Below are 27,541 nucleotides of genomic sequence, written 5' to 3' on the forward strand. Positions count from 1 at the left end.
ATTATTGATAATTAGAATATAATCCATAAACGAACAATAACTCATTGGACAGCACGTGCCAAAGTTTCACCCTACTCTGGTTTTTTATTCGAGGTTAACAACAATCTGTGTTTTAAGAATTCATGTTCAATTTAATGATGCTTCATGTCCCTCCGCCTAGGGTGTCCTAGGTCTTAAAATGAATCAGAGTCTTTCTTGCTGGAGCATGTTGCCCATTACAGGGCTGAAGGTGGTGGCAAAAGGCAGGGGTGCGTCTGACGGGATGTGGCCTGAACAGGAAGCATGCGCCGTGAGAGAATCAAGAGGTGGCATAGAGGCAAGTTATATGTGGCTGGTGCAGCGGTTGGGGAGGGCGGTAAGAATGACGGATAGACGGTGGTGGTGCTGTGGAGCAGCCCAAGATGGCTGCTTAGCCCTCGAGCTCCGTGTGGGCCTGGCTGACATCTGCCTGCATCTGCGTTCGCCAGCATATTGTGCATTCATTTCGCAGCTGGGCTGCTGCCCCTCGGTGTTGGGCTGCAGCCTACGAAATTCCGGCTTGATTCGGACCTTGGGAGCCCGTGCACTGGCGCCCCTCTGCAGCGGCCCACGGCCTCTGTGAAGCCGCGGCGTCGGGCCGGCCCCTGCCCCCTCCTCTCTGGGGCCCGACACAATGCGCAGCGGCAGAGAGCGAGGCGCATCTCGTACGTGCTCTGCCCATCCCTCCGTGGGCCCTGCTCGACTGTCTGTGGCCCGATCGGGGCACTGTGCCTGCGCCGCCGGCCGCAGCCTTCCCCCTTGGGCATACCATACCACCGATACCTTCCGGCTGGGGCCGACGCGGGAGCGCGCCCCAGCCCTCATCCTTCGCCCGGAGTGGGAGTATCCGCCGCGGAGCCACGCAGGGTGGCTGTGCCGCGGCTGGGCTGCGGGGGCAATCCGGCAGGCCTCGAGCAGGCGCCGGGGACCGCGCCGTCAGGTGACGTGCGGGGGAGGGGTCCTGCTCGGGGCAGCTGCGGCACCCCCCTGCTTCTGTTTGCCCCACTGCCCGGCTGCTCACCGGGGGCCGTGGGTCCCACCCACATTACTGATCCGGGCCGCGGTGCCCGGCCTATGCGTCCTGAAGTTTGGGCCACGAGACACTCCCTGGGGGGACTCATGACACGCCCGCGTGCCCAGCTGCGTGGGCACAGTCTGAGGCTCGCATCCTCCTGCTGCCTAACACCCACAGTCTGGTGGGCCCCGTGAACACTGTATGACTGGCTCCCATTTTACACCTGCCCTGCAGCAACTGGGGTCCTGGGGGAGAGTGGATTGGCGGGTTGGACCCTCGCTTCTCGCCTGCACGGGGGTGTGCCCCCCACAACACTTTTGCAACTGCTGCCCCTGTGGGCTGCGGCCCTCCCTCTGCTGGACCCAGGGACAGCCCCACGCTAATACTCCGGCTGTGGCCATCGTGCCCCCACCTCTACTGGAACCTGCCTCCCTAGCTGCTGTTGGATTATGTCATGCCTGCCAGGTCCTCCCATGCTCGTGCTCAGCACCCTACACGTACAGCCCAGAGATCAGCCAGACCATTTTATACTCGGTGGCAACTCTGGGGGAAGCTTCCTGGCAAACGCCTTCATTCCCGCTAATTCCTTGTCAGACTTCCTTACCTTCTGCCTTTTGCGAACGGACGGACATTCCATATCACGCTTACTGCGCATACCATTCACCAATACCAATTGCATTCCACAGGTATGCGCGAGTATCACATGACTGGACGTCATCGCGCTACTCACACGCCCTCAGCAGCTGACTCGCGCTACTCACGCATTCTCATCAGCTGACTCGTATTTAAACGGAAGCCTCCCGTGAATCGGCGCTTCTGATCGTTGTTCTTTGATCTTCGTTCCGGAGCTCGGTATTCTACCTTGCTTCTAAGCAGTTTCCAAACTGCTCTTTCCTTTGCTACCAGCCGGACCTGCGCTGCTATTTACGGCAGTTTCCTGAACTGCTCTTTCCTTTACTGCCAGCCGGACCCGTGCTGCTATACACGGCAGTTTCCAGACTGCTTTTCCTTTGCTATCAGCCGGACCCGCGTTGCTAGTCTCGGCAAGAACTCCAGCTATCCTGACGCCGCGGTCCTCTTGCTACTCGCAGCAACACCCTGCGGTTCATACCGCTATCTTCAGCTGGTTATTCTATTCTCCACATCTGGATTTCGGATACTCCAATTCCTCCTTTTCCTTATCCAGTTATGCTGTACCCACAGGGGGGTGATTATAGGTGAGAACTGAGTCCTGTTCCTTCCCATCTCAAATCTCTCTTAGAGGGCTCTGCCAGTCCCAACCTATCCTTGACCTTCCTGTTCTAGGATTACCTTTTCCATCCGGACCTCCATCCAATTCAATCTACTTTTCTACAAGGATAGTGCACTGAACTTTATGGACGCTATCCGGTGTGCACCAACCCGTCACTAGTGCGGCCCTCGTTCCGTTCGGGTTAGTTACCTTACTAACTTCCCTTTTTCTCTTCGGTGGTTTTTATTTTCGTATTTGTATTCCTGGAACTCAGTCTTCAGTCCACACAAACTGCAGGTTAGTGTATCCTTAATCTAACCCATACTTAGTAATTAGATCATGTGACTAGTGACTAAAACTCCTTATCCTTTATCCAGCAGACTGGTGGTATCCGTCCCATATCTGGCCCTTTCCACTAATTACTCTCTCAGGCTGTTTTTTTCATCAATAGTCTGAGAGTGGCATTGGTTGGAAGGTTTTCAATCATCAAACTCATCTCCTTAGAAGTCACCCGGAATAGCCAATTGTGAGAAGCCCTCCGGGAACTCAACTTGTATCCTTTTTTGTACACCCGAGTATCCTTTTTGGTGTTCTGCTAGCGTTCTAAAATCTGTGTTTGTAACAGACTCAGAAGCCTAAGATGGAAGGTACCGATCCCTTACACGTCCTCACGCAGCTCATAGCTGATCTGAGGCACGAGATGATATCCGCTCAGGATACCCTCCGTCATCGCATGGACGTAATGCAGGACGCTATACAAGCTGCACCACAAGGAGCGACAGGTGGGGAACCAGTGGCTTCCGGTTCGGGTTTTCCTCCTCCCTCCAGGGAGTTACAGGTCCTGATGCCTACCCAGTTCCCCTTGGCCCCACCCGAGAGGTTTTTGGGGGATCCCAAATGCTATCGTACTTTCGTAAACCAATGTCGTCTGCACTTTCTCTGTAGGCCCAGCTCCTTTCCGGACCTGACCACTAAAGCGGCTTTCGTGCTGTCCCATTTAGGCGGTTCTGCTGCAGCTTGGGCCAATCTGCTATTAGAGTCAAACAGCCCCTTACTATATGATTGTGACGCCCTATTGTCTGCCATGAGTAAGGTATTCGATATGCGCTGCGCTACCCAGGCCACGGATCTGGAGCTACTAAGCTTACAGCAGGGTAACCAGACACTCTTGGCCTACCTCGCTCGCTTTAATCAACTGACGGCAGAGACCCAATGGCCTGAAGACAAGAAAACGGCTGTTTTCTACAAAGGACTGTCAGAAGAACTAAAAGACGCTGTGTCAACGGTTCCTGTGGTCCCTGCTGGTTATTCAGAGTTTTTGGATTTAGTCCTCCAAATAGATGCACGGCGATCCGCAAGGAAAGGGGAGAAGAAACCCTTTACGTCAGCTTCTGGTCGCCCAGATGCATCTCAACCCATTCCTAGCGAACCCGAACCCATGCAGATCGGCGCTATACGTGGCCGCTTGTCATCCGCTGAACGCGAGAATCGCCGCAAGAACAACCTATGTATGTATTGCGGTTCAGCAGAGCATCTATTGGTTTCTTGCCCTAAGAAACCGGTTAGAAAAGCGGGAAACGCCAAAGCTCGGCAATAGCAGGGGTTCCTTTGTCGAGCACCAAACAGGACTCTGCATTATATGTAGCCTCCTCCATAGAGGTAGCAGTCTCTTTGGAGTTCAACGGAACCACCGTCTTTTCCAAGGTGATGTTAGATTCCGGTGCTTCCAATAAATACATAGACATCACGTTCGCTACACAATCAGCTATACCCACGTTTACCAAAACAGTACCTGAATCCGTCAACACCATTGACGGATAAGCTTTGTCTTCTGGTTTAGTAACGGAAGAAACTATCCCCATTAAGGTAACCCTGCCTGATGGCCACACTGAATACCTGGTTTTCGACGTGATTGCTGCACCTCAGTACCCACTGATTTTGGGTTTATCATGGCTCAGACTGCACAACCCTCACGTAGATTGGGTAACCGGTCACATCCAATACCCATCAGCCTATTGCAATAAAAATTGCTTTCTGGAGTCGGAAGTGGTATCCACGCCTGTGCTGGCCTTCCTTGACAGTTCTCCTAGTATTGGGGCACTCCGCTCTAACACAGTCCTGGTGCCTACTGAATACAACGCGTATTCTGACATTTTTGATAAGGGTAAAGTGGAGGCATTGCCACCACACAGGCAATACGACTGTCCTATCGAATTAGTGGCCGGTGCCAAGATACCAACGGGACGTGTGTACTCTCTCACTCCAAGGGAAGATGCAGTCCTGAAAGAATACATCAACAAGGCCCTCACCAATGGGTTTATTCGTCCTTCTCAATCTCCGGCGGCCTCTCCTTTGTTCTTCGTCCCAAAGAAGGAGGGGGACCTCCGGCCCTGCATTGATTATAGGGCCCTTAATGCCATAACGATAAAGAACCAGTACCCATTGCCCCTGATCAACGTCCTCTTGGACCAATTGGGTGCTTGTGTCATCTTTACCAAGTTGGATTTGCGGGGGGCGTACAATCTCGTGCGTATTCGACAAGGTGACGAATGGAAGACCGCCTTTAAGACCCGGTACGGTCTCTTCAAATACCTTGTTTTATGCCGTTTGGCCTGTGCAACGCCCCCGCAACTTTCCAGTATTTCATGAATGACATTTTCAGTGATTACATCGATCAGTTTGTAGTCATCTATCTCGACAACATACTGATATATTCAACCTCCCTCCAGGATCACATCACACATGTCACCAAGGTTCTCCAAAGACTGAGAGAAAACCACCTGTTCGTAAAAGCAGAAAAATGCGTTTTTCACACTTCCGACGTTGAGTTCCTGGGTTATGATATCACCAGTCTGGGAGTTAGAATGAGTCAATCTAAAGTCAAAGCCATCCTGGACTGGCCTATACCTGTCTCCGTCAAATCCTTGCAATCATTTCTTGGTTTTGCGAACTTTTATAGGCGGTTTATACACACCTTCTCTAAAACAGTAGCACCTCTCACTGCACTAACAAGTCCTAAGGTTGCGTTCCGCTGTACGACAGAGGCCCAAAAGGCTTTTGATCTGCTGAAAGAAACCTTCACCACCGCCCCGGTTCTGCAACACCCTGACCCTAGTTTGCCTTTTATAGTGGAGGCAGATGCCTCCAACATGGCCATTGGCGCTATCCTTTCCCAGGTTTGCAAATCCACCGGAGTGGAGCATCCTGTGGCCTTCTTCTCCCGCAAACTGGCTCCTTATGAAAGGAACTATACAGTCACGGAGAAGGAACTTTTGGCCATTAAAGATGCCTTCCTGACATGGCGGCACCATCTTCTCGGGCCTAAATATCCGGTGTGTGTTTATTCAGACCACCGGAACCTCCAAGCCATAAAGACGATGAAGTGTCTGACCGCACGGCAGGCTCGATGGCATTCATTTTTTGCCCAGTTTGATTTCCGGATCACATATTGCCCTGCCAGAGAACACACCAAAGCCGACGCCCTGTCCCGGCTCCATACGGTTGTTACCGAAGACTCAAGCAAGCCGACCTTATTGCCTGAGAAGGTGATTTGTAACTGCTCTGTTCAACCGCCTTTGAAACAAGAGATCGCAGATTGGGTTTCTCAAAATCCCCGAGAGGTACTGCGCCTGAACCTAGACATCCGTGGTGGTCTCCCATACTACAATGGCCTCTTGTATCTACCCACAGAAAACACCCGTGCCAAGGCATTAAATTGGGGTCATGAGTCATTGGTTGCGGCCCATCCAGGTCAGAAGAAAACGTTGGAATTAATCCGGAGGTGGGCCTGGTGGCTGAGCATGTCCAAGAACGTGATAGACTACGTCACCTCCTGCTCTATATGCACTCAAAGTAAGGGATCACTTCAGAAACCAATGGGGCTTTTGCATCCCTTACCTGTACCCCATAAGCCCTGGTTCATGGTATCCATGGATTTCGTGGTCGAATTACCTCCTATCCAAGGATTCGACACGGTGTGGGTCGTGGTGGACTACTTCACGAAAATGGCACTGTTTCTGCCTTGTCAGGGTGTTCCTACGGCGGCTATTCTAGCTGATCTGTTTTTGAAACATGTATTCCGGTTTTTTGGTTTACCCTCTGTGGTCGTCACCGACAGGGAGTCACAGTTTGCGTCTCGTTTCTGGAGGGCATTGTCAACAGCCCTCCTGATGGATGAACGCATGTCTAGTTCCTACCACCCTCAGACAGACGGCCAGACGGAACGGGTCAACGGTACAATGGAACAATACCTACGGTGTTTGGCTTTACAGTACCAGTACCAATCTACCTGGCTGGAGGTACTGCCCGCAGCCGAGTTTGCATACAATAATTCGGTACATTCTTCAACAGGAACTTCTCCGTTCTACGCTTTATACGGACAGCATCCTAGGTCCATTCCAGTGGACTTAGAGCCTTCCGGGTTGGTTCCTAGGGCTGACGATAAATTGAAGGAATTGTCATCCTTGCATTCCTCAATTAAAAAGAATCTGGAAAAAGCATAGGTTCGTTCCAAACATTACGCTGACAAAAACAGACGTCTGTCTCCTCTTTATAAAGTGTGTATGTCGGTGTGGTTATCCACCAAGAACCTGAGAATGCCGGGCAAAAGAAAACTGCTACCACGCTTTGTGGGGCCATACAAGATCGCCAAGGTGTTGAATCCCGTGGCTGTACGTTTGAATCTACCCTTGCATTGGAGAGTACATCCAGTGTTTCACGTCTCCCTAGTGAAACCATTCATAGCCGGAACTCGGCTACCTGTTTGGCCCGTGGCGCTTTCTGTGAGAGGTTCCGAGGAGTACGAAGTACAGGCGATACTGGACATGAGAATGTGGGCAGGGGTTCCACATTACCTCATCGATTGGAAGCCTGGGAACCACTCGCTAACATCCATGCTCCCACTCTCCTGTGCCGGTTCCACGATTCGAGGGGGGTGGCGCGCCCTTTGGGGGATGGCACTGTCATGCCTGCCAGGTCCTCCCATGCTCCTGTTCAGCACCCTACACGTACAGCCCAGAGATCAGCCAGACCATTTTATACTCGGTGGCGACTCTGGGGGAAGCTTCCTGGCAAACGCCTTCATTCCCGCTAATTCCTTGTCAGACTTCCTTACCCTCTGCCTTTTGCGAACGGACGGACATTCCATATCACACATACTGCGCATACCATTTACCAATACCAATTGCATTCCACAGGTATGCGCGAGTATCACATGACTGGACATCATCGCGCTACTCACACGCCCTCAGCAGCTGACTCGCGCTACTCACGCATTCTCATCAGCTGACTCGTATTTAAACGGAAGCCTCCCGCGAATCGGCGCTTCTGTTTGTTGTTCTTTGATCTTCGTTCCGGAGCTCGGTATTCTACCTTGCTTCTAAGCAGTTTCCAAACTGCTCTTTCCTTTGCTACCAGCTGGACCCGCGCTGCTATTTACGGCAGTTTCCTGAACTGCTCTTTCCTTTACTGCCAGCCGGACCCGCGCTGCTATACACGGCAGTTTCCAGACTGCTTTTCCTTTGCTATCCAGCCAGACCCGCGTTGCTAGTCTCGGCAAGAACTCCAGCTATCCTGACGCCGCGGTCCTCTGGCTCCTCGCAGCAACACCCTGCGGTTCATACCGCTATCTTCAGCTGGTTATTCTATTCTCCACGTCTGGATTTCAGATACTCCAATTCCTCCTTTTCCTTATCCGGTTATGCTGTACCCACAGGGGGGTGATTATAGGTGAGAACTGAGTCCTGTTCCTTCCCATCTCAAATCTCCCTTAGAGGGCTCTGCCAGTCCCAACCTATCCTGGACCTTCCTGTTCTAGGATTACCTTTTTCATCCGGACCTCCATCCAATTCAATCTACTTTTCTACAAGGATAGTGCACTGAACTTTATGGACGCTATCCGGAGTGCACCAACCCGTCACTAGTGCAGCCCTCGTTCAGTTCGAGTTAGTTACCTTAATAACTTCCCTTTTTCCCTTCGTTGGTTTTTATTTTCGGATTTGTATTCCTGGAACTCAGTCTTCAGTCCACACAAACTGCAGGTTAGTGTATCCTTAATCTAACCCATACTTAGTAATTAGATCATGTGACTAGTGACTAAAACTCCTTATCCTTTATCCAGCAGACTGGTGGTATCCGTCCCATATCTGGCCCTTTCCACTAATTACTCTCTCAGGCTGTTTTTTTTCCATCAATAGTCTGAGAGTAGCATTGGTTGGAAGGTTTTCAATCATCAAACTCATCTCCTTAGAAGTCACCCGGAATAGCCAATTGTGAGAAGCCCTCCGGGAACTCAACTTGTATCCTTTTTTGTACACCCGAGTATCCTTTTTGGTGTTCTGCTAGCGTTCTAAAATCTGTGTTTGTAACAGATTAACAACATCTGTCCTCTGGCCCCTCCGCCCATGGGCCACGCTCCTTCCCTCAGCGGCTACACCCTTGACCTGCGTCGCCCCTGGAGCTGACTCAGCAATGCCAAACAAGTCCAGGGGGACCTCCAAGGGGGGAGCCATGGATAGATTCGCCAAAGCTGTTCCGAGGGGGGAGGTGGGTCACGACTCATCCATACAGGAGGAGCGAGAAGCTGACTGTCATCCCACTGCCGCATCCCCTGATCTGACTACGCTCATGGAATCTATGGCCAAAAACTTCGCCTCTTTTCACGAGAAGTTGGATGACATCAACACCAATGTCGCCTCTTTAAAAGCACGGGTGGATCAGGCAGGGACCAGAATTACCGACGCTGAGAATCGGATATCTGCAAATGAGGACGAAATACATGCACTGCAGAACGCTGTTGCATCCCTGTCGCGCGACATGAAGAATGTGAGAGCAAAGTGTGACGACCTTGAATCGCGCTCCCGCAGAAATAACCTCTGCATCATAGGGGTCCTGGAGAATGCTCTTAAAGGGCGCATGGAGGATGCTGTGGAAGCCTTACTCAAAGACCTGCTGGATAACCCGGCTCTGTCACCATACTTTACTGTTGAGCGTGCTCATCGAGCTCTATCACCCAGGCCCAAGCCGGGCGACATCCCTAGGCACATTATAGCCAGGATTCTCAATTATCGGGACAGAGACCTCATCCTCCGCCTGTCACGTGAGAAGGGAGACCTGCGCCTTGAATCACACACTATTAGGATTTTTCCAGACTTTTCTATTGCGGTACAGCAGGAGAGGCGCCAGTTCAGTGGAGTCAAGAAGCTGCTTAGAGAACGCAATGTTCCGTACGCCATCCTATTCCCAGCACACCTCAAAATTTCACACAACGGCAAATTATACTTCTTCACTGTCCCGGACGAAGTGGTGAAATTCATTGAGGCGCACCTACCACTTCCCAATCCAGCGGGACCTCACCAACGATGGTTAATCCAGTGAGCCACTACCTGGAAGAAACTTATTTATCCAGTAAATCCGAGAGTCGGAACGTGTCCATGGCAGCAACGTACTGCACATTCAGCGAACCAGGCTCCCTCAACGCCCGGGTGGGCGGAGACTTGACCCGGGTGCGGTCGACATCGATCTCTCTGCCCCCATGGGGCGTCAAACTGGCCACGAGCTCTAGATAACTCTTCAGTCTTGCCTCGCCCGCAATGGCCAGCTAGTTATGAGGGCCTGTCATAAGATCCGTCCACCGCAGAACCTGTCTCTGACAGCCCTCGCTGTCCTACATGATATTCTAAGAGCCGCCCACACGGCAACAGCACACCTTACTGCAATTGCAATATTCATGTTTTGTTGGTTGTCACTGCTTTTTGGCCCCTGTTGGGCATTGAAAGGGGCGTATCCCTGTTGGATTTCGCCCTCCGACCTCTACTTCTTGTGGAGAATCGGTCCAAATGGTGACGCCTGCATTGGGGGTGGGGGATCTACACTGCAAGTTGGGGGTGGGCAGTGAGGGTGGGGGGTGGTATTGTTGGGGATTGGAGAAATGTTATAGTAAAAGGCAGAGGCGGATTGGCACACTGTGTTGCACTGGGGCATTCGCATTCGAGATGGCTCAGTCTCACATCAGGACTACGACAACAGTGGTGGGGATGTACATAAAACTTCTGAGATGCCCATAACTGCGATGTCCAGGAGCACTCTGGGATTGAGCTTCTGTGTCAGGGCCCCAGAGGTTATGGCACACGTCATTAGGCATGGGCGCAAGCATCACCGGTGTAAGAAATGCACTCCACGGGCTCTTTGTTGTATGTTATTTAGATTATTAAAATGCCAGTAACGATAATGTCCTGGAATGTGCGGGGCCTAAGCAATTACACCAAGGGCCGCAAGATTATGGCATATGCCAGTAGGCATGGTTGCAAAATACTGCTCCTGCAGGAGACACACTCCACAGGCCCACTGGCTAGGAGTATAGCGCCAACCTGGGGAGCACATAGATACTTCACCTCATATTCCACTCGTGCCAGAGGCGTGTTGACATTGATCCATAAGTCACTTAAGTGTGTTCTTCACAAGAGTTACATAGACCCTGAGGGGAGATATACTGTGTTGTATTGCGCCATTGCCAACAGGGACTATTTGCTGGTGAATACCTATGGCCCTAATGTTGATTCTCCTGAATTTATTGACCAGGTGGTATCCATATTGCTGGGGTACGTGGGGGTGCAGATCATTTGGGGTGGGGATATGAACTTCATTCTTGATACCATGATGGACAGGACTGGCATAGCCTCCAGACCCCTGCCAGGTGCAGCGCGTAGACTCCTGACCCACTGCGCGAAACTCGACATTCACAATGCATGGAGGGCATTACATCCGCAAACACGGGAATTCACTTACTACTCATCAGTGCATGATAGTTCTTCCAGGATCGACCTGTTCCTATTGTCCGGCCCTATGCTGGGCAGGGTTGTGGAAACAGGTATACTTGCACGCACACTGTCTGACCACTCACCGATTGCAATATCCCTAGAACTGGGAATACCGGCTCCCACCATTAACACATGGCGCTTCAAATTGGCCGCTCTGCAGGACATTGTGTTCAGGGCGGACATCCTTGCTGGCATTCAGTCCTACATTGAGCACAATTTGCCACAGTCCACCACCCTGGGGGTCCGCTGGGATGCCTTCAAGGCCTTCATCAGGGGGGCGTCCATCTCTAGGGAGTCGGGTGTCCTCAAAACCACAAACGCCGCCCTGTCCCGCACTGAGACCAAACTACGGGACTTGGAGCGAGCCCACCCGGCCTCTTTTGACCCTGATGTCCTCTCCCAGATTGGTGAGGAGCTGAAGACCTTCAATGAGCAGGCTAATAGGTAAGTCCAGTACTTCAGCCACCCACAGGCGGCATGGAGATACGGCGAGGGAGACAGACCCGGCAAAGCGCTGGCCGCTCTGGCGAGGGGGGAGTGGGGCCAATCCCAAATTACCTGTGTTAAGGACAGTCAGGGGACGACACAGTGGTCCGATCAACATATTCTCGAGGTCTTCACAGGCTTCTACTCTGAACTATATTCTCAGCCCCCCGAACACAGTGACTCTCAGATGCGGGAGTTCCTGGAACAGATTCCCACCACTATCGTCTCCCCAGCGACGAGAGGCCAATTGGACTCCCCCGTCACATTGGATGAAATAGTAGAGGCTATCTCCGGTCTCCCTAAAGGAAAGGCACCGGGCCCCAACGGGCTAACGGCGGAATTCTATCAGGAGCATGTGGCTATACTGGCCCCCGAATTGCTCGGGGTGTGGAACGAGTCACTCCGGTTGGGATCCCTCCCCCCGACATTACGCGAGGCCGTTATTACGGTCCTGCTCAAGCCTGGTAAGCCTAGTGATGACTGTGGATTGTACCGACCCCTTTCACTCATGAACTTGGATACAAAATCTTTGCCAAGGTGATCGCTAACTGCTTCCTACCTGTTATGCCATACATGGTGCACGACGACCAGTCAGGTTTCGTACCCAGAAGATCCACGTCACATAACATCAGGAGGCTTCTTAACGTTATGGCACGAATCAATCAAGATGTGAGTGCAGTCGCGGTCACCCTAGATGCCCAAAAGGCCTTTAATATGGTGTCCTGGAAGTGCATGTGGCTGGTCCTGGAGACCATGGGCATTGGGTCTCGGATGATAGCATATATCAGACTACTGTACACCTCCCCGGTTGCCAGGGTCTGTGCCAATTCTCAAACGTCCGCCTTGTTCCCTCTTTCCAGAGGCGCCCGCCAGGGATGCCTGTTCTCCCCGATCTTGTTCGCACTGGCCATTGAGCCTATGGCAGACTTTGTCAGGGAGCGCCACTCACGCAAAGGGATACGACTACAGGGTACCCCTGAAATTATTTCACTCTACGCAGACGATTTGCTGCTGTTCATCAGAGACCCAGACCTTCACCTTGACCCTATTCTGCGTGACATCACCCGTATTGGTACATACTCTGGCTTCACCATTAATTATACCAAATCCGAACTCTTCCCCCTCACGGGCTCCACGGTCCAGCCTGCCACGGAGTGCCTGCTCCGGTAGTCCCCTGACAGGCTTAAATATCTGAGAATTCAGGTGTCTCTAACCAAAGAAGCTCTCTTAGCGAACAATTACCTGGCCGCGGCAGAATTGGCGGAGAGCAAGATAGCGCGCTGGCGCTCTCTCCCGTTGTCATTAGCGGGGAGATTGTCACTGGTTAAAATGATATTGCTCCCCAAACTTCAGTAAACATTCACAAATGTTCCCATATGGCCCGGCAAGAAGTACTTTGCCGATATACACAATCTGTGCGCGCAGTTCCTGTGGCATTCTGGAGCAGTGCGCAAAAAATGGATTACCATGACTCTTCCCTATGAGAAAGGCGGGTTCACTGCTCCTGACCTGATGCGGTACTGGATCGCAGCGCAGGCACAGTTTGCCTCCTACTGGTACCCTGGGCCCTCCCCTCGCCCGCATGTCAAGCTAGAAACCCTTGCTGCCGCTGGCACCAATATAATGACCTTAATTTTACACCGATGATATGAGCCAGACTCACCCATAGACCCAGTCCGAACCACCTTATTGGCCTGAAGGCGGATATTCGCTGCAGGCAATGAGGAAGGCCCATACTACAAGTGGCTCCCCGCCTGGCAGTTCCCTGGGTTGGAACCCACAAATGACATAGCCATGGCACGACACTGGCGGTCCCTGGGATACCTAGCCCTAACTGACTTCTACCCGGATGGGCTATTCATAACACCACAGACTTGGAAACCGGGCCACTCAGGATCACTGATGGAACTGCTACAATACTACAGACTGCGTGCTGCATTCCGTGAGACTTGGCCTGAGTTTCCCAACGAATCCTCCGACTCCCCTGGGATTTCCTAACTCGGGTGGGGCCCACGGAGTGGTATCATCATTATACAAAATACTTCTCACGACCGCCACACCGCAGCTCTCTAGGGCGCGGGACGATTGGGCTTCCGAACTGGGGGTAGAACTCACGGACCAACTATGGGGGAAAATGTGCTCCGACACTAATAGGGTTTCCCTGAATTTTCGATACCGCACTATACAGTAAAATTACTGAATAGGCTATACTACACCCCGCGCAGGCTCTCCAGGTTCGCCCGCTCTGACCCGCGGCTCTGCCCTCGCTGTGGTGCGGAAGACGCAGGCCATTTACACATGTTCTGGGACTGCCCGCGGCTAACCCCGTTCTGGGATGAGATCCTGAAAACTCTGTCAGAAATTTGCGATACCGTCATTGAACCTGACCCGCTGGGTGTACTATTTGGGGCATGGTGGGATGGGGAGGCCAGAGGGGAGGCTAAACTCTTAAATGTGTGTTGTATAATCGCCAAAAAGTGTGTTCTGCAGAACTGGAAGTGCCCCGCTCCTCCTTCATCCCGGAAATGGCTGAACTTATTGACTTGGTCTCGGAACTGTGAGGAGGAATACATTAGCACCCTCCCGGCTCGATCCCGGCCTAAAAACATTTGGACTGCCTTTAACAGTTATCTTAATGGCCTTGACGCCCACTCCTCAGTGGACAACTCACCGTAATTGTTATTATCATGTGCCTCAACACCAGATGCTCTGTAATGCTGCACTCCCAACGTGACCAATTCTCACTGTTCATATGTGCCACTGTATCCTGTTGATTATTCATATTGTCATTTCATAGCTGCTCTGTTGTGCCTGTATGTCATTTGCCTCTGCCAACAAAAATAAAAGTAAAAAAAAAATAAAGAATGACGGTTAGGCAGGTCATCCCATACTGATTGTGAAATGTGTTTTTGCACAACCATCTTCATAAAAAAATATGTGTATGCATCCCATGCCCTGTTACAATGATATTTGCTTCACGGGCTCCTTGTCAACACAGATTGACCTCTATCAATACTCCAATACAATGAATGCACATTTATTTTTATCAGGGGGCTAATCTCCAATTGCATATAATTATCCACAACTTCATCATGAAATCGAATACCCGGGCCTCATTACGAGAATGGAGGTAATGAAAAAAGGAGGGTGGAATGGTAATAGCGGCATCGTTAACGGATCCGGGGCATTCTGACCCGACAACCCGCCAATACCGGCAACGCCCGTACCGTGCCCCCTAATACCGGCATGTGCGCGTACATGCGCCCCTTCGGGGAGCAAATACCGGCATGCCGGTAATAGGAGGAAATCACAACCCACGCGGACATGCAAATACTGGCATCCCGAAGGCCGTAATCAGGGGCTGCACGATGCCGGCCATACAGGCATCGCGGACCACCCGCAAACAGCAATCGGCAATCAAGCCAACTGCCACAGGTGCACACAATCACCACAGGTGGACTCAATGGAGTCTGGGCCAGTATAAAAGGAGTACACCCACACACCACGCCCGTTCCTACACCAAAATGCTACCACTAGCTTTTGCAATCATGGCGCTGGAGGACATGCCTATACTGCTCCAACTACAGCAACAACTTCAACTACAACAACAACTACATCAGCAACAACAGGCAGCACAGAGGAGACGCAGGAGGAGGAGGGTGAGACAGGCCCAGCAAGTACCACCAGTGCAGCCAGTAGTCCCTCGTAGGCAGCCGCCAATCCCTCGCATCAGACCCAGTCAATTCAACCTAACCCCTGACCAGATCCACACCCTGTACCGGTTGGACCGGGACACCATCACCACCATAGTGGACATGATAGGCAACAACATTGCCAGCCTCATAGAAATACGCACTGCCATACCCCGCTACTAAAGGTGGTGTCTGTGCTCCACTTCCTGGCCACAGGCACCTACTAGCACAAGTGGTGCAGCTGCATGGCATTTCACAACCCCTATTTTCACGCATGCTGACCCAAGTGCCGGATGCCCTCCTGAAGCACGCTAGCACCCACATATCCCTACTACGGACTGCCCAGGAGATAGCCGACACCAAAGTAGGCTTCCATGCACTGGCAGGCATGCCCAATTGTGTTGGTGCCCTGGACTGCACCCAAGTAGAATTGGTAGTCCCCCATGCCGTAGAGGCTGTGTACCGCAATCGCAAGAAATACCACTCCATCAATGTGCAGATGGTATGTGACTCCAGCAAGATCATCACACATTGCTGCGCCCAATTTCCCGGATCAACACATGATGCAATGGTGCTGCGTAACTCCATGTGACAACATGGAGCGACATGCTGGACCACGTGCCTGGCTGCTTGGTGAGTTGTCTGAGTGGGCCATGGCAGTGCAATGGGGTAGGGATGTGTTGCGATGCATACCCGACCTGGGTGGGAATGGGGGGGATGCATACCCCACCTGGGTAGGAATGGGGGGGATGCATACCCCACCTGGGTGGGAATGGACGGGGATTGGAGAATGCACACAGAGCTAATGACACCTGACCTGAACCTCCCAACCCCAACATGGCACATCATTGTCACACATCTGACCATTAACGCATATCAATGACCACATGTGAGACGCAACGCCTGACCACCATGTGTATGTCAAGCAATGCATGAATATATAGGATCGCTACAGTGCCAATGTGACTAGTGTGACCATGCACAGTGTAGAATATGCAGCATAATTGGGAGGCTAAACATTGTTGTACAATCACAGTACATCCGGCCTCAGCATGCATCATCTCACCCTGCATCATCTATTGAACGCCATCCAGACTACCACACCTCATAGCAGTATAGTATGCATCTAGATGACATTCGTGCATACGTATAGGGATGTCCACACCAAATAGCTGCGGCCATGACTGTGGTTCCTGAAGGTGGCAGCTCAGAGTGACACACACCTATTTGTATTTGCTTGCAGGTGATGGAGGATATCCCTTGAAGCCGTGGCTACTTCCCCTGTGCGGAACCTGCAGAAGAGCCATGAAGAGGAGTACAATCGGGTTCACACCCGTACCCGTGTTGTGATTGAGCAGACCTTTGGTCTGTTGAAGGCGCGGTTCCGCTGCCTAAGCAGGTCTGGTGGAGCACTCCTTTATAGGCCTGAGAAGGTGGCAAAGATCACCATGGCCTGTGTAATGCTGCACAACATGTGGGTCCGGAGAAATGTACCACTGCCACCTGACATTGACATGCATGCACCGGGTGAGGATGATGAGGATGGAGATGGAGGTGAAGCAGCACCCCTGCCAGTACTTGATGTACAGGATGGCCATGCAGTACGCCAATCACTGATCCACGAATACCTCTGAACCACAGGGACTATGATATACATGTGTCAGTGACACACTGGGTCCATGTGGACATGCTCACAGGGAATGTTGGGAGTTGGGCACTGAACACCGTCACACAAAAAATGGACACACACCAAATGAACAATGTCCAGCCATTGAATGTTTTTCTCACAACGGGTGTATTGGATAAAACAGCAAAAATGTGACAACCCGCCCTAACCCCCCCAGTGAACTCCCAAACCCCCCAAAAAACTCCCAACCCCCCCAGAGAACTCCCTAACCCCCCAAAAAAACTCCCAAACCCCCCCAAAAAACTTCACCAAATGCTCCCATTCACCCCCAACCATGTGTCCCAGTCCCATTGTCCGCCCACACTACTTGCGGGACTTTTTGCTGTCCGGGGGCAGCATTTCGGTGCGCCTTGCACTCCTCCTGGTGGGACGCACAGGGCTGGTGGGGATTGAGGAAGCAGGTGTGGTGGCTGATGAGGAGTCGGTGTCAGATTCCACAGCTGCTGCAGGGCGTGGCCGCTGCATGTGGAGCAGGATGGAAGTAAGTACCTGTGTTATCGCCCCCAGGCAGTCCCTCATCCGCACGGCCGACGCATTCACTGCGGCTGTGTTTGCGGTAATAGCACCAGTGGTCCCCGCAATGGCAGTGGCTATTTCCCGCCTGGTGTCCTCGCCATCTGCCATGTATTGCCGCAGGATCTCCAACATGGACTTCTGTCGGGCCTCCACCATCGCCAGACGTGACTCGAGGGTGTTGGTGGGAGCAGGAGTGGTGGGTGGTGCACTCACGGGGCCTGCATTGTCAGTGCTGTCCTCCTGGAAGGGGCTCAGGTCCAAATCATGGAGGCAGGGATCAGCACTGATGTAGGTGGGTAAGGGCTGATTTTGGGGCAGGGGGTGGACACGGGGCTTGGGGGTGGGTGGACATGTCACTTCAGTGACTCCCTCCTGGTCCACAATCTCCTCGAAGTCATATTCTGTGGTGGCCAGTGCTTGTGGGAACTCCCCTTCCACTGGTGTGGGTGTGGGCTGCTGGGTCTCGAGTGTGTCAGGCACACTGGCAGTAGGTGTGGCCTGCTTGGCAGCCCCGGAGATGGTGGTGGCGGTAGCACTTTTCTTTGGGCGGGACGTAGATGCCCTGGCAGTGGTGTCTTGGCTGGCATCTTCTCCATCTGTGCCTGGCGGGTAGAAGAGATGCAGGGCATCAGTGACGGTGTTAGATGCCAGAAGCATACTATGGTTCTGTTCATTATTCATATAATCATGCATTCATGTCTTACAGGTGTGTCGCACAGGGTAGTCTGAGGGGGCATTTTGGCATTTGCTGCATGGCAGGTGGCATGCCGTTGATTTGGGGTTTGTGTGATGTATTACATGGGCACGGTCCATGTGTGTTGGCTGTGTGTTGGTTATGGGATTGGCACTCAGCATGCATTTCTGTCTGGCAGGGTTTGGCCCGCCATCTGGACTTGTATGTGTCCATGTGGGTGTTAGGGCATGCATTGCCTTGCCTAAACTCTCTTCCACATCACTTGTGCTACGTCATGATTTCCCCTACAGGGATCTGCAGGGTCACTCACCTCCTTCTGGTGAGGATGCCGCACCCATCTGCATCTCCCCAAATCCCTCGATGGTCTCTGGACTAATGAAGGTGCGTGCGGTCTCCTCCCAGGTGGTCATTTTTACAGGAGAGTGGGGACCCCCGCCTGTGGCCATGGCCTCCCTCCTGTTGCTTGCCATGATGTTACGGACCCGCAAGCGGAGGTCATCCCACCGCTTCCTGCAGTCCTTCACACTACGTGGGGTGGTTCCTACAGCCGACACCTTGCGGGCTACCTCCTGCCAAATGTCCCTTTTCTGCTGCTGCACCTCACGCTTCAGGCTCTGGGATTTGATGATGTCTGCATGTGCAGCAAGGGTGTCAGCTAACATATTTAGTTCTGTGTCGGAAAAGCGCTGTTTCCGCAGCCAGGGGGTGGTCTTCCTGGTTGCTTTGGAAATTATGGAAGGATTGGCACAGAGCTCTCCAGGAATCAACTGGTGGTTTTGGAGGATTGCAATGGATTGTGTTTTTAAAGATGGCCACTGGCCCATTTCCCGTTCCGACGAGGTGACATTATTTCGGGGTCCAGGATTACGAGCCCGGTATTAGCATGTTGGTATTACCAGGTCGGTATTTAGGGGTTCCTCCTAGAAAGTGGTGGTATCGGCGGGTCCCGTGATGGCGCTATCGGGGGGTTGGAGGGCCTTTTGCGGCATGCCGGTATGGCCATTACCGGCATGGGGGTTCGCGCGTGCTCGTGCACTCGTAATCACCCGCTATTAGCGGGGTCATACAAGCACGGACCCGCTCGTTCCGCCATGCCGGTAATGACCCCGTTTTTACCGCGCTACTCGTAATGAGGCCCCCTGTCTCTGGGGTTATACACCCTGTGTAAAAGCCGTACATACATGAACAAAACCTTTATTAGAACAATGCATGGAATAGCATAAGACCCCAACAATAGTATATGTATTATAATCCTAGCTACTTCAGGGGAACAGAATTGTTTATGTTTGTAAGCCTAATATATCTAGACTAACTAGATTTGAAGCAATGATGGGATATGATATGATTGGTTATTTATAACGCGCTTAATACCCAGTGTTTTCTAAGTGTGTACCCCGAGATCGAACCTGTGGTGCTCCGTGTTGTCTTGCTTCCAAGGCCAGCACATTGCCCCTGTGCTATCCTCCCGAGACAAGGTGGCAGACTGGTATGCTGTTTCAAAAGACCTACTTCCAATGTCACAAATGGTTTCTATGATGTGTGTCTGTCTGCTGCACTTGGGGAAAACAGTCGGATAGATTCAGGAAACGATGGGTAAAAGGCTGGACCATTTAAACAGCATTTCATACACAAGATTTACCAACCTTGTCCTTCCAGATAAACAATTGACTGTGTGTATCCTAGTGCAAGTTTGTAGTGTAAAGTATATGTCTTGGGAGGGTTTAATGCTAACACAAATGCACAATTGTTGGTGCTAAATAACCATGGTCCTTCTAAGGAAAACCCATGACCCAACCCGTACCAACATGTTGAAAACCCTACCATTACTATCTGGCCACGTTTCATTGTTTTTCAGCCATACTGGAGCTTGGTGGTGCCCATGGCCAAAACCGTTAATCAGTTCCAATACCAAACCAATCGCCTCGGCTTTATCGCTGGGATGTTGAGGACACACCGGTCACAATCTCCAGAAGTCCTTATCTGCCACACACCTTTATGGATGACCCGGCCCCACAGACATAAGTAAATAAATAAAACAGCCTGCCCCAAGATTGAGCAATGTACAGTTTGTGGGAGCCCAAATTCCTTTGGTGGGTTCATAAGCTAGAAAGGAACACTGAGATTGCCGACAGCTGTTGTAGTTCCAAAACACCCAACACTGCCACAGTTCAGGCGGGATCCCAGACTCTTCAGTGAGATTCCTGGGCCAGACTTAGTGTTGCCTATCCTCACAATTTCTTAGTAACGGTTAGCTGAGGAAGACCTGGTTCTCCATGCAGGCGGCATCCTGTTCATTCCCTCTCCTGCTGTTGAGACATTTCAGATCAAGCGCTTCAACAGGTGTCGCAGCAGTCCTACTCTTGGATTTGTCGGCTGCTTTCGACACTGTTGATCTTTCCATCCTGCTCTCTCACCTTTCCAACGCTGGTCTTTCTGGCCGGGTCCTTCACTGGTTGACATTGTTTCTCTCTGATCACTCTCAGTCTATCTCTCTTCCCCCTTTCCGCTCTAAGTTGGCTACACTTCTTTGTGGTGTTCCTCAGGGCTCTGCACTCTCTCCTATTCTCTTTAACATTTATATTAGATCTCTTCTGTCTCTTATCCACTCACATGGTTTCCGCTATTATTCTTATGCGGACGACACACAGATTCTCGTCCGCCTGGATCTTACTCAAGCTGAGACTGCTGCACGTCTCAGGAGCTGTTTGGAGGACCTGAGACACTGGAGGATGACAAATTTGCTAAAATTGAATGGCAGCGAGACCGAGGTCCTGGTTGTGGGTACTCTGTCTCCCCTTCTCTTCTGGACCTCGCAATTCTGGCCATCGAGCCTTGGCCCTCTTCCACTTCCGGTTCAATCAGTCCGTAACTTCGGTGTCAAAATCTCTGCCTCTCTGTCTCTTGACAATCAGGTGGCTAGTGTCTGTAGTGCTGGGCACTTTAAACTCCGCATTTTGCAGAAAGTGTTGTCTTTTATTCCTGCTGAATGCCAGGCTCTGGTAGTGGCAGTCTTGGTCCTCAGCACTCTTGATTACTGAAACTCCCTTTATTTAGCCCAGCCTCGCTATTTGATCCAAAGGCTTCAACTGCTGCAAAATGCCACCGTTCGTTCCATACTCCACCCTCCCTTTGGATCCCACATTTCTCCTTTGCTCAGGAAACTGCATTGGCTTCCTGTGACCAGCCAGATCTTGTTCAAATCACTGTGTATGGTGCATCGTGCCTTTTATGGTGTAGGTGCTGAGTATCTCCAAGCAAAGTTTGTTCACTACACCCCATCCCGTCTGCTGCGCTCTCAGTCTGCGTGCCTTCTCACTGCCCCCCCGTTATCGTCTGTCACGTTTTGAGGCCGCGCTTTTTCGGTTGCGGCTGCTATAGCCTGGAACAAGTTGCCTATTGCTTTTCGGGCAACTGAAGACCACCTTACCTTCCGCCGGCTGTTGAAAACCACTCTGTTTTAGGCCTTCTCTTTTTGCTGCTGTCGGCCACTCTGGATCTTTATTTCTTCTCAGTAACCAGCGCCAAGATGCCTTTGGGTGTACGTGCGCTTTACCAAGTTCATATAACATAACATAACAGGTCTTTGGTGACAGTGCTCAGTGCGGAAACAGCTCACTGTTCACTGGAATTATCATTGCTTTTGGTCACGTGTAACCCATTTCCTAGGCTGATTCCTTTTTCTAGTCAACCTGAATGGCGTCAAGTCATTGCCCCATTACATACATTCCAGCTGCCATTGCCAAATTATCTCCATTCCACACCTGATCTACACCCTGCTAACTTCTTGTAATGAACCATGCCCTCTGTTGTATTCGATGAATGGCTGCACCCTTGGAACAGTTTGGGAACTGGGTAATCAGCAGGAAGGCAGACAAGGGTAATGAGACACTGGCAGTTCAAAGGTTAACATTGAAAATCGACAGCCTGTGTCCTGACATATCTACCCTACCTGTTGTTTCTTGTCACAGCTCTTGACTTGCTAGAGTGGTAAGATGCCGGAACTCTGTTGTATTCATAACATGGGAAATAGGATACTGTATGAATGTACAGAATACATCATGTACTTCTTCATGTAATATAAACAAGGCTTATCAGAGCATACCCTATTGAAGGTAGTATCATTTTCTTTTGAGAAGTGTCTCCCTAGGAAACAGTACAGACCGTTCCAATTATTTATCTCTTGCTCAATATCACACAATCTGGGGGCATCCACCATGTTTGCTGCCTCAGGCAGAGGAACTTAGCTCTGTCAGCCCATTGCTCAGGACGCAGCGGGCCAGTGGACATCCTAAGGAAATCACTTAAATTCCCAAACTAAGCAAGAGGAAAAAGGTTTGAACAGGAAGCAAGTCCTCTTTTGGAAGTGAAAGCAGTAACTGATGGATCGCAGTATGCTGGTCAGGGGTCAAGTTCTAAAAATTTAAGAGGGGGTACTCATCAACAAACGCAGTGGGATGTGACGTTGCCAGTTATTAGCATATCAAGGTGAAATATGCACAATTCATTAAATTGGCTTTGTATAACCACCCAAATTACACAGGACGAATGGCATTTGCCTTTCATAAAATCAACACTCACACAAAACCAAGAGAGGATATTTTCTTCTAATAGTGTTTTTTGAAAACGTTAAAAGGTGTGCATGTTTTAAACTCCAAGAACCAATACAATTATTTTCCCTGGAACTTGCAGTACCGAAATGGGATATTTCACCTTTAGTTGTTTGTAATTTTTCATTAAGTTATATAATGCTTTGGTGAAATGTCCTGCCTGCAAACTTGACGACTGTGGTTTCGATCCGCGAGGCTGGCTTTAATTCATTAATTGAAAGAGGACATTGAATATTTCACATTTTTACTGGGGGGGACTGAGTCCACCCTCTGAAAAAAGTGTGTGGACTCCGTCCACCCACGTGTACCCTCGACTTGAGCCCTGATGCTGGTAAGGAGCTGGACCGATGACAGCAAGGGGAGCTTCAGGCTGCAAAATATGTGGGGGTGGAGACAAGAATCTACCCTACCTTCTGCCCTGAACTGGATGCCATAGGGCAGGAGCCCTGTACGTGAGATTCTCAATAAGGTTTGTCATATGTGACGTGATCAGCCCACAGATTGACCCTGAATGTTTCTTGTGGGTCCCCTGACCTCTGAAAGCATCCTGTAATGAATGAATCTTTTTTTTATAACACTTCACTTTACCATTTATACCACGCCAACACACCCGAAGGCATCAGGGCGCACAATACGCTTAATACCAGAGAGCAGTCTCTAAGAACGTGACCAGGATTCGATCTTGTGTTGCTCTGCGTTGTCTTGCTTCCAAGACAAACACGTTGCGCCTCAGCTATCCCCAGCCCCTGTACTTCATACTCCCCTCCTCCCAGTGCCTGTGTGTATTTTTCCTGCATTATTGTACTGCTTTTGGTCTTCGCTCCTCCGTACTCTGCCACATTACTCTGTGAACTAATCCATCCCGGGATTGCCGCCTCCTCCCATGCTGCATCGTCCCGCTGACTCCACATTCTCCAGAGATATGCTGGCTATTTCAATCCTCGACCATCCCGTCTTCAACACAGAGGGATTGTACACAGAGGTTTCCCTCTACCTCTGGTCCACTCCTGAGTGGTGCAGTGGCATCCAAATGTCTTTGCTTCTCTTGGATCCACGGTGGCTTCTGGAAGGAATCCACACTACCCCTTCTTCTCCCAAAAGACCATATGGATACAGGTCAGTTCCCGAGGAGAGTGGAACACCCGATCCTGACACACTGCCTTCACACACTTTGGAGCATGAGGGGAGATGTTTATAATGTTGGGAGAGGGTGCAGTAGAAGTGTTGGGCTGCCCGGCAACAGAGGAGGAGAGGGTGCAGGTGGTGATGCAGGAGTCCCCCAGCAGGTGTATAAGAGGGCGGAATAGAATGAGTACTCTGTACGTGTGCCTGCTCTTGCAGAGGAGCCATGGCATGCACTCTGACCCCAGGCCTGGACAGTACCCAGCTCGCCATGGGCATGGTAACACTTAAGCTTGCCAGAGTGAAAGACTTTGGAGAGGTAGGAAGGGACTGTGATATGTAACGCACCAGGGAAGAGGGGTACACTAAGGATTACCCATTGGGGACCACAGCAATGCATAAGCATACAGAATTGAAGCATGCTCTGACTAGTCATAATACGTACATCTTCACTTCCATTGATCCCTCTTCCAATGCACCTTTCAGTGGTGGCGATGGCAAAGATTGTGTCCTCACAGGAGGGCACACATGCCCGTTGCCCATCCTTGACAAACCAGTCCAAGCAGCCATCAGCCTCCTGCCCTTCCAGCCCTCCAGAGCACCTCTGCATTCCCTGCTTACTGTACCAGTAGCATCCTCAACTAGAAGAGCCATTACCACCACTACAGCTCGTCGTCGTTGTTGGTAGCCCTGTGGGTGTGCTGCTATTTGGGCAGGCACAGAGTGTCTGGCTGATACGTCATGCTGGGATGCCCTTCTGTTAGTAACAGGTGAACATCAGACGGGGGGCCTGCACGGACGCCACCCTACCCTATTGTAGGCGACTGACTGGCCATTAGGTAAAAGGGGAGGAAAATGGCATGCACACTGACTGCCATCTGAGCTGGAAGTATAGCCCCGAAATATTGCACGAGTGCTTCTCGAAGTAGGCGAGAGGGCCACAATAAGTTTCAGAAGGCGCTTAGTTGCATCGCTGGCTGCAGAGTTGAAAAGTGGATGTCAGAAGTTCAGAACAGAGTTACTGAGCTCATTAAAGGAAAAAGGGCGAATCCGGACTGTAATCAAATCAATAGAACAAATGTTGGGCGATGTTGTTCAATCTGCAAACTTATGTTTCTGTGACACTACTAAAATAAAAACTCCAATGGAAGAACTCTAATCAAATGGATCATGTTCCACCTCTCAGTATACATATTTCCCTCTTTCTTTGGCAACATCCAAAATGCTTCAAGCTAGGAATTGGCCCCTTGCATCATTCAATCTTCTGCCACGGATGGAAGAAAGAACAAGATGTATTTGGCATGGAGGGGACATATTGAAAATGTTACCACTACATTTCTACACATATTTTATCTTGTTGTCATTGGCAGCCTGGAGCTGATTCTCTGTTTTTTTAAAAGCATATGTTTAGATGTTTGCAATTTTGAAAAAGCACAAGAAAGCAGTTAATGCTGTAGGACATACAAATGCACCATTGCAAATCATTGCAGATGAATCTCATGTCACCTGCTTCTAGTTGTTGTGCTCTTGTGACTAGCAGAGACTAGAACAGGCAAAAAAAAAAGAATTCAGCTCGTTTTTCAGGGAAACATGAAAGAAATTCCAGCACCTTTGTAATCTGTTGGAACATGGATTTCTGTATCTTACTGGGTTTGTAAAGTAGCAGGAGCAGAACGCAAGAACAGAAAGCAGGAGCACGATTGCTAATGGAGTCTGTAACTAGTCAGTCAATGCCACTGTCGTCAGTTAGCGTACAAGAGCAACAATATTTTTGGATCTATGGATGGTCCTCAATTTATTTTTGCTTTTTTTGCCGAATGACATTTCTCTGAATGTATTTTTGCTGATTTTACCACTTCTTTAATTGCACAAAGCATGGGGAGATCCCCCGTACCTCTACTTCCACCCCTACCCCCTTTCTATACACCTTACCCAAACATACAATCTATATGTTTGTGATAATAAAAATGGTACAAAAAGCGGCAAAAAAAAAAATTGCCAAAAATGTAATTCGGGAAAAATTGGTAATACCATATTTTCTGGGGTGGCATAGTGAATAGCGTGAGAAGGCTACTGTGGATGTCTTCTGGGTTCATCCTAGTCCTGTGCGTGGTGTCACATCATATGGCACGACAAATATGTGGTTCCAATTTTGGTCCCAGAGTTTCCCCGGTCACAGTTGTATCGAACAGAATGCAGGTGGCAAGATGCTATTGTTCATTTCACGGTATTATGAAGAACTTCCACACTTTTGACTTTCTTGATGTAGCAAGGAGAAGTCTTTCTATGCTCTTTTTGCTGTCAAGGCGCTGGTGCCGAAGTTGGAATTTTGTCCACCACACTCAGGTTTTGAATTTTCAGACCCGAAATGCTGTCTTTGAAAGAGCCCACACAATAATGGAAGAGTAGCTTTAATCGTCTCTTCAATATCTGTAGCATTCAATTATCCTCTTACTTCTCCTTAGATGTGTGAGCAGAAGTAAGAGGAGGATAGTACAGGGGCAATGTGTTGGTCTTGGAAGCAAGACCATGCAGAGCAATAGACGTATGAATCCTGGATCCGTGCTTAGAAACCAAACTCGGGTATCAAGTGCATTATAAAAAAAACAATTGAAATAAATAAATGTGTGCTCACCTCTTTGTCATAATCATCGTCATATTTATCCTTAGATTCATCATTGTCAGTGGATATAGCCTCTCGTGGAGGAGAGCATGAATTCTTCTCTTCCTGCACCTAGACAGAATCTGCACCTCTTCTCCCCCCTTATGCCCCAGAGACAGTGGGCTGAACATCTGCTACATGCCTCCCACTCTCGTGGGACTCTGGACATGTTGGCACTCATAATGGTCCCTCCTCCAAAGCCAAATAAATGGCCCATGTCAGACTCTGTTACAGCCACTGACTATGCTCCCTTGCCACAAAATAATTATAAGATGTATTATTTGCAACTTTGCAAACAACAAGTATTTGGTCTGACCACTTAATGCCGTGCTATCTCTTCCAGTCACTGAGTATAATCTCCTCTGGGCTACCAAGAATTCTAAGACTTTTTCTCTACAATTAGTATTTGGTCTGGCCACTAAAAGATGAGGCAGACACTTTCAGTCACTCAATCAGCCTCATTAGGAGTTTGGTGATGACTCTGCGGTAATAACACTAAGATATCACCAATCGGTATTACCGTAATCACCACTTGATCCGGCGGTATTACCACCGGTGGTATTACAAGTGGTGGTAGGCAGTGTTACTCTCCATTGATTGGAGTCCATAGGAATCCATGGGGATTTTGGCGGTATTACCACTGGCGGTAATACAGCAGATTTGGCGGATTTCGGGCAGTATTGTGGAGGAATTACCACCAGCATTCTGCTGGACGGGTTTCCTCTGCCTTACCTTCAACAAGGGTAATCCAGACGTGGACCCCCAGCTCACTGTGCCTTAGAAAGGCTCATCTTTACCTAACTGAGGAGACCCAAGAAGGCCAAAACACCTGTCTGGGGTTGCTGGTGGTATTCTTGTTCAGAGGAAAATTGACTAGCATTTTGATGCTGGACTGGTGGGACCAGACTGATTTGCAAATTGAGAGTTCTCCTCTGTAAATGATGCAGTGATCTAAAACGTGGCTGTAGACCCTCCTGAGGGGAAGAAATTCCATA

This window comes from Ambystoma mexicanum, chromosome 5q (assembly GCF_040938575.1).
Source record: "Ambystoma mexicanum isolate Mex_15411 chromosome 5q, UKY_AmexF1_1, whole genome shotgun sequence".
In the NCBI taxonomy this organism is placed as follows: Eukaryota; Metazoa; Chordata; class Amphibia; order Caudata; family Ambystomatidae; genus Ambystoma; species Ambystoma mexicanum.